The sequence below is a fragment of the Corvus hawaiiensis genome, chromosome Z, assembly GCF_020740725.1.
Source record: "Corvus hawaiiensis isolate bCorHaw1 chromosome Z, bCorHaw1.pri.cur, whole genome shotgun sequence".
In the NCBI taxonomy this organism is placed as follows: Eukaryota; Metazoa; Chordata; class Aves; order Passeriformes; family Corvidae; genus Corvus; species Corvus hawaiiensis.
In genome coordinates, this window is record NC_063255.1 from 27,176,149 (window position 1) to 27,183,469 (window position 7,321).

Sequence of the window (7,321 nt, forward strand, 5' to 3'; positions counted from 1 at the left end):
TTTCCACTGATGACCTGGGATACTGGGTCAGAGTACACTCTCAGGAAGTTTGCAGATGACACAAAGCTGGGAGGAGTGACTGATAAATCATATGGGTGCAGTGCTGTTCAGAGGGACCTAAATAGGTTGGAAAAATAGGCAGAGAAATCTTATCAAGTTCAGCACAGGTAAGTGCACAGTATTGCTCCTGGGGAGGAACAACTAAGGCACGAGTACATTCTGGCAGCTGAGTGGCTGGAAAGCAGCTTTGCTGAGGAAGACATTTGGGTTCCGGCAGACAAGATGACCACCGGTGAACAGTATGCTCTCAGGATGAAAAATGCCAACAGCATCCTTGGCTGCATTAAGAAGAACACTAGCAGCAGGTCAAAGGAGGTGATCTGTCCTTCTACTCAGCCCTGGTGAGGCTGTACCTGAGTGCTCGGTCCAGTTCTGGGCTCCTCAGTAGAAGAAAGAAGAACTGAACTGTGCCAAGTGCAGGGCCCCAAAGATAATGGATGAAGGGATTAGAACACCTCTCATATGTAGAGAGGCTCAGAGGCAGGACTCTTCACTTTGGAAACAGACAACTCTGGGGATCTTATCTATGTGTATGAATACCTGATGAGAGGGAATGAAGATGAGGGGGCAGATTCTTCTCCATAGACCAGCTCGCAGGACAAGAGACAACCGGCACAGATTAAGACATGAAATACTACCTGACCACAACAAAACAATTTTCTGCTCTGAAGATGGTTGAGGACTGCAACAGGTTGCCCAGAAAGGTTGTGGAGTCTCCATCCATGGACTGGACAATCTGCTCTACATGGCCCTGCTTTGAGCAGGGAAGTTGGACCAGATGATCTCAAGAGGACTTTTCCAGCATAAATTATTCTGTGACTCTCTAATTTTGTCCAGTACAGCTCCAAATGCGAGGATCAGTGCCAGAGAGCTCACTGTCTTACCATGCTGCACTCACAGCCTTTAAGGAGCATGTTTACACCAGAGCTGCTAGGGTGTGATTTAAATGCGATCACTTTAGGAGGTGAGGAGGCCTGCTCCCATCAACCATCCTGGAGCTGTACTGTGCAACTCCCATCTGGAGTTGTACAGCTACAGGGGTACTTTGACAGAGTAACTTAGGTACCAGACCTAGACCAAACACTACAGATTACAGGTACCTTGACAGGTTCACAGAGCAATTCCTTCCCCAAGACAGAGAGAGAAATGCACACACACTTGCACTTCCATCCAACAGCACAGCCTAGAGACTGGAAACAGATTCAGTACATGCTCAGCCAGGTACCTTGGTGAAGGCAGAATATGACTTTGACACTGGACAGTTTGTTTCCTCATTGCTGGAAGACTGAAAGCTAGTTATCAGAGGAAACATTTGTAAATATCCATCTTGTAGTCTGGGGCCAGAAATTTGACAGGTGACAGTTTACATTATCACAATATGTAACATGCAGTAAGACTGAAAAGATCTTGTTCAGTTCAAAACTGTAATATTCCAAAAGTCAAACTATTAAAAGAAATGGGGACTCTGAATTCTCTAAAGGAACAGTATTTTAATAAGACATTTAAATCCTTTTGTGGCCTCCATAGCTATATATACCCATGATGCTGAAAGGAGGTATAGTTCAAATGTTGCTATTTCCAGTGAGCTTTTATGAGTTTAACTGCAGGATAAAGCAAGAGTCGAAACAGCTTTCAGAAGTGGCTGTAATTTTTTTGTTCCATGACTTCTGCAGCTGCCTGACACAATACTTTTTGTCAAAGCAGAAATCCAGTTTTGTTGTCCCATGCTACACATGCCATAAACAGGGTTTGGTGCACTACAATAGTACTGGTGTATGTCTGAGGATCCCACTGGTTCAAGAAATTTTCTGTGACCTTTAGGACAGTTTTGTCTAAGTAGTGATTACAAACTGCAGCTGTGAAAAGAACTGTTTGGGTTTTTTCATCTATTTCTTTGTTTTGGCCTATTCACTCTGAAATACTTCCAATGACAGAAATCATTAGTTTAATTCTCCCAGTTACACCATATAGAATCAGCCTGTCTCAGAAAAGTTTTATAAAAGATTCAGATTCTAGGCTCAAAAATCTCACCGAAAGTCAATGACATTTAGAGCCTGACTCTGTTTTCCCTACGTTTATGAAACCTAGCCTGATTGATGCCATAAAGATTTTTTGCCTTTTCTTTTATACCCCTGTTATACCTTTTTACAACTTCTGTATTCCTAGTGCTTTTTGCCTACATTCTTGGACTTGTTTGTCAAGCTGAGAGACTAAACATTTTAGAAGCTTCGTAGCCAGGGATCAGTGTGCCCCAGACCCCAAGGTCCTCTCCAGAACACATTCTGTAAACCAAGATAGAACCATCCAGGGGAAGGTTCCTTGGGGAGGGGGGCTCACTTGAGCCTCTCATTGGGGAATCTTTGATAGATATGTTAATTAGTAAAACCTATAATGTTATACCTGATCTTTTGGGGTGGGCATTTTTTGCGGGGTGCATCTCGATGCATATGACCTGGACATGTACACCTAAGGATCCTTAAAATAAATACCAAGGTAAAATCCCTTTTTCCCCATCTAACCGTGTATGACTCTTGATTTTAAGACCAGGAAAAGGCATCATGATAATAAAAAATGTCAGGGGATATTGCACTACCAACAAAACAGGATGCTGATACAACAAATACAACTTTTGTTAATTAGCCCTATAAAACCACACATACAGAAAACCCTGCTCAAAAAAATCAAGGAAGGTCCTGTTGTCACCAGCATGCACTTTGAGAATTAAAATATTTTTAAAGTTTATTTAAAGAGGAACTGTTAAGACATACTGTAAATGGAATGAAAAGAAGTTTTGTGTGCTTTAGCAGCTGAGGCCTTATAATGGGAGACATGCTAGGGTAAGCTTGGGCAGATGACAGGAGAGATTAACAAAGAAAACCTTCATTTTAACTAAAGCTATATTCCACGTAATGATTTTTTCATCTTGAATATATACATCATTGCTTGCCTTACTGTAAAACTTCTCAGTTCACATGCAAGCAGCTGAATCTTTAGAAAGACATCCTCAGTGTCCTGCAACCCAATTATCTGCAGGAGGCACAAACTATGCAAAACTAAAATTTTGTCACAATGCTGGTGGCAAATGTCCACAAGTGAATAACCCTAGTTTCTTTGAGTCAACAAGCTTCAGTTGTGTTTGGGTTTTTTTCCTTTTTTTTCTCTTTTTCTGCTGTTGGTTTCTCAGAACACAATTATATGATTGTACCTCTTTTTTTTTTTTTTTCCAGTTTCTTGACACCTTTTGCCATGCCTTGGGACATTAACAAATGTCTGCAATCTTTGTGGCAAAAATGTTTCTTGTTAGTTAACTGATACCCAACCAGCTCCAGTTACAACACAACCTGAAATGTTGCATTGTTTTTTACTCAAAAATTTTGGGTCTGGGTGTGACTGCTACTGTGACATATGCCTGTCCAAAGACAATTTATAAAGTATTTAAAGAAATTGCAAGTGTCAATTAAAAAAAAAAAAATCTTAGATCTCTTGCTTTCACTTTAAAGAAGAAGAGAAAGATTCATCTTCAGTCCAAACTTTCAACTGCTCTTTTCTTTGTCAGGAAAATTCATGGGCAGAAATTCTCAATGCAGCCCAAACCAGTAGAAAATTGAAATGCATAGAACAGGGAGTCACCATGGAGATAAAACAGTAAGATTGTCATTTGTGAGATTTTCATTCTTACCAGAATCTCCCAGGTCAGAGAATATTCTGACTCCTCTTAGACAATCTCTGTCATTTGGATTGCTGGAAACTGGGAAATAGCATCTTTCCCTTTTCTTACATTCTTCTCCAATGAACGTCCCCTGTTTGGCTGAATGGACCCTTGCTTTGACCTTTACAGCCTTAATCCTGCAGACTGTGTGTTTAAAAGCCAGGGATCTGGAACCAAACATTCAAGGCAGTGTAATCTTGTAGGTACTGAGTAAACAAACAGCTAGGCAAAAACTTTCTGCTTGATCTACAGCTTTAATTCCCCCAGAAACTTCATCAAGCATTCTTTTGGATGGCTAGGAATGCAAGGGATTGTGAGTCTTTCTAAAACCTTTCTGTTTTCATTCTCTTTATTCTAAATGCATATAGAGACCTAGGAGTTTAGGAACAGATCAAGAGTACACTTGGAATCACTGACATTACCATGTGTTTGTGATTTATTTCTGGATCCATAAACGAACCACTGTGCAATTCAAGAAAAACAATTTTTACTCAGAATTTCCTACCTGAACAGCTACTTGTAACATATGTAGACTACTTTGAGTACTTGAGATTTGGTCTTCAATTTGACAAGTGAAACATTTACCATGCCTTATAAGGCTCTTGAACAACTACATCTCATTAAAAAAACCCAAGCCCTAAAAACTCAAAAGAAAGGCAGTCATGGTATGCAACTAATTTTAAAGTATATAAATTCTAAACAGATGTATTGTTATAATACTGACTAAATATTCATTGGCACTTGTCTAAAAGATATTATGTCATCCAGCATGTGGTTTGGACATGTTTCTGCTGCTGAGTGCTATAGCCAGCTTTAGGGATTTGCCTATTAGGGGACTGAGTTTTTTCTGTTAAGGCTGGTTAGAGTCAATGCTGTACAAACAACAATCACTATTATTTCACCATGCTAATGTTGACAGTATATATTTATTGCTAAACTATAATATTTCTCAGTTCACCTGAACATCAGCTTTTTAAAAGAAAAGATACTTCCTTCCATATCCAGATGAGAGGATAGTCTTTCAAAGACATGCTGTTCATTTCCTCCCTTTTCCCTTCCAACTATTAGTTAACTTTGATTATTCCCTTTTTGATTATCTCTGATTCTTGCTGATTTCTCAGCAACCATGCTTTTGTTTCTAAATGAGTCAAAGTGCCACTGATTCACATTATGAGAAGGAAATACAAGTTTCCACTGTATATTTTCAAGCATATGAAATGGCACTGCCTGCCTGAAATCCCTAGACATGATTCAATGTGAGATGGAAAGAAATAAAAAATCCCCTGTGTCAGCACTGTTGGTAAAGCCTGTTTCACTCCATACTGTTGCTGAGATGCTCTGAGCATTTGTCAGGTCTTTTCTAATCTTTGCATTTCCTGCAAGTGTTTTTTTCTGCTTAGTCATACGAAACAGTCACTGAACAGGTATCATAAATACCCCCTATTCCAAGGATTATAAGCATGACTCAGAGGACTTTCCAAGTGAAGCAAACTTCTGGAAAGGGAGACACATGAAATACTACAGACATCTGTGTTCCTAGGAAATTCCTATATCCATTTGCACATGGAGGAACAAATTGCTGTGGTAAATCATCTGCTGGACAGCATCTTGTGCTAGTCTTCAGGGAAAAGGGAACAATTTAGGCCTTTGATTTTGTGGTTTTTCTCTACTTGTAAACAATTCTTTTAGGTTTAATGTGTAACCCAAAATTGTGTAATGACTCAGGGTTTCATATAAACGGTGTCAGGTACTGAAAATTATTTTATATTTCCACAGTCCATAAGATACACATGCAAGTTTTGTGGCAGTATAACTGAAGAATTTGTACTATAAGGGTTGTTTATCCCTGTGACACAGAGCTTACGACTCAGCCCAAGAATGACTGTCAGGCTGCAGAGCCTTTCTCTGGGGAGCCTGTCACTGTTGTAAGTTACAGCATAACAACAGTTGCCTGGCATCTCTCAGTCACTGCTGAGGCAGGCACACAGAGCCTACACCGAACATCAGTGTAGGAGAAGGCAAGTTTGTTGCTTCAAGACAGCTTATGCAGACCTATCTACGTGGCTTGCAGAAGGTAACAGAGAAGGTAACAATTCACATTATTTCTTTTACTCAGCAGATCTGTTTGCAGTTCAAGCACTTGCCCTGTCACAGATACATTTATAAGATTGGCCTTCACCTTCTGGCTTTGAATGCCAAAAGGCATATGCAGGATGCACATTTTGTTTCCTATTTCACTGCAAGCAGTTTCTGGAATGTGTTTGCTGATGGGTTTCAGTCAAAACTGCTCAGCTTACAGCCACAGTTACAGTTTTAAAAAGAGAATGAAAGAGAACGATTAAATTCCAGATTCTGTTGTATATCTATGCAATTCCAACAGTCAAATAGAAAGTAGATTTCCATGGGGGTAACAGCTCTGCATAGAGGTAACTTATGGGCAGACTGGAGACTGCAGATGAAGTTCTACACGGCTTAAACCCCACGAATCTGTAAAATTGTACACCTCCCATGAATAGCCACAGGATGGTTGTTTAAGGAGCAAGCAAGCAAGTCACATAGAAAGGGCTGCAGCAGTGGACTGAGAAACACAACTCACAATTATCAAGGACTCACCACTAACTAACACTCACCACCTACAGACATGCCTTATATTGGTCATATTTATAGAAGTGTTTGCATTGCAGCTCTGAAAATCCAAGGCTTCTGCTTCGATTTTTCCAGGGCATTAAAAAGGTGTAAGAGAACATTTTACACTTTCTTGAATAGACCCACAGAAACACCGGAGGAATAACCTACCAAAGCTTCTAAGTTTTGTTTAGGTTTTCTGAAGTCAGGCAGTCCTCCAGCACATAACAAATTTCCATGCTAGAATCAGAGTACACATTTGCCCTATTGAAGTATGGAGCGTAAGTTGGTGAGTTTCCATTTTTGTTGAGTTGTTCTTGTGGTTTCAGTTACTTTATTTTCTACCATTCAGTGTGGACCTATGCATACTTCAAAAACTTTTGTGCTGTTTACTTTCTGAAGTTTCCATTAGCAAACATATTATAGAAAACATGCCTTGGGAGTATTACAGTACAACCAGCTAATATGAACAATTCTATGCTCAAACCCCGTTTTTGACAGGAAAACAATTATTCATTTAAACATGCCTTGTTCATTACCAGAACATTAAATGAAGAAACATGTTTTACAGAGGTGTCACTAGAATTTGCATACACAGCACCAGCTGTGAATCCTGTGTGGTGCTAATAGTTTGGCAGCTATGACAAAGGCATGAACAAGCTCTTCTCCTGTAGCAAGCCAATGATGACGTGAACCTGCTTTCAAGAGTTATTCAACTTTTCCTGAATGTAGCACATAAGCTTAAATCTGTTCTATTTTAATGAATGGCTGAATTACTCTATCACTGTCTTTCAGAACATATACGGCAAGCCTTGAGTCCCTTTGCTGAGGACAAAGGGACAGTGAATAAGCAGGAGGGTTGTGAGTACTGTAAAAAAGTTGTTCTAACAAAATGAATATTGTCCGTAACAGTCCAAAGACTGGCAA